General features: G+C 48.7%; 1 long non-coding RNA gene across 1 annotated transcript in view; it reads right to left on the bottom strand.

Annotated features, from left to right (window-relative positions):
• Positions 1-1,331, bottom strand: part of LOC119592774 — a 67,068-nt gene that overhangs the window by 65,253 nt on the left and 484 nt on the right. Inside the window, exon 2 of the long non-coding RNA XR_005230461.1 lies at positions 413-682. This is a non-coding gene — a long non-coding RNA (uncharacterized LOC119592774). The remainder of the gene's footprint in view (positions 1-412; positions 683-1,331) is intronic.

A 1,331-nucleotide genomic window follows, 5' to 3' on the forward strand; every position in this document is an offset into this window, starting at 1 on the left:
ACCAACGTCTCCTAAATCCTGCATTTGGCCCCCGATTGATTTCAGATAAGATGGCACTCGAGGTCTCCCTCCCGACCCGCTGCCCTGCGACTGCTCGCGCGGCCTCGAGTCCAACCCTTTTCCACCCGATTCTGACCCTCGATAATCCTGAACTGCTGATGCACCTCCGAGATCTTCGACAAACACAGTGTTGCATTCTGTCACAAATACTGCCATGAATGCAAACGGATAACTGACTTTTTAGCAAGGAAAACTGGAGCCAATGAGAACGAAGGTTAAAATCGATACGCATGTCAATATAACGTATAGCTATCTAAAGCTTTGGCTTCCACCTGCAAAGGTCCCCTTGAAAGGAAGGATTGAGGATGAGGCTAGAAGGCAAAATATCTCCTACAGAACGCTGATGCCGTACCTTGGGTTCTGGAGATAAGGCTGCCGTGTGTGCGTGAGTTTGTTCAGCCAAACGTTGGTCGGTGGCTGCTCGTTCAATAACACAGCCACTCAAGGGTTGGTGGGCGGGTCTGGCCTAATGTTGCATCTCTTTCTCTTTAAAAGTGCTCCTGTTGGTCTCATTCATGAGCGTTTATTTTCGAAGGGACAGGTTCAATTTCCCTTTCTCTTTTTCCTTTTTTTAAACTCGATAACAATTACTGAATCACTCTTCGGTTCGATGCAAGTTACACTGGAAATTGGAGAAACAAGAACATTAGTAAAAAGAGAACACTTTGCCAGCGGAAAATCAATGGTATTGCTAATAACGTCCCAAATCCACTGCCCTGGCCGAACAGGCAGCGCTTCTTGCGACCAAAGTAAAAATAAACCGGACCCTGGGAACGTTTTGAATCAGGTTGCCTCAGTGGACGGTTCCTTCACCCAGTCAGTTCACTAGTACGCAGAACTTAGCTGTACACATTCGAGATTCCAACTGACTCTGGTCTGTTTCTTCCACCCTTTCGAGGCAGCAAGCTCGGCTCCCTTGTTTTCCGAGGAGCCGCACCGCGTCCTTGCAGTCAATCACTCCTGGCGATTCACTGACCGAATGAGTGGAATTATTCCTTCGAGAAGATTTAAGGACGCTAGACAAATAGAGCCGCATGGAATCTGCACTCAAGACGTGGAATCACACTAGAATAAGAACACTAACCGTACGTTATCACGCTCTACGACACACTAACCGAGCGTTGAAACTGCGAGCACATCCTAGAAGGACCCCTAACTGACGTCATCCTGCACGATGCAGAGACATAAGTGACCCTCGCCCTCCGAGATGAACAGAAGGACAAGCCCGAAGCACACAGGACAGCCAGACTCGAGCACCCTCGGTCAGGGAG

This window comes from Penaeus monodon, chromosome 30 (genome assembly GCF_015228065.2).
Source record: "Penaeus monodon isolate SGIC_2016 chromosome 30, NSTDA_Pmon_1, whole genome shotgun sequence".
Classification (NCBI taxonomy): domain Eukaryota; kingdom Metazoa; phylum Arthropoda; class Malacostraca; order Decapoda; family Penaeidae; genus Penaeus; species Penaeus monodon.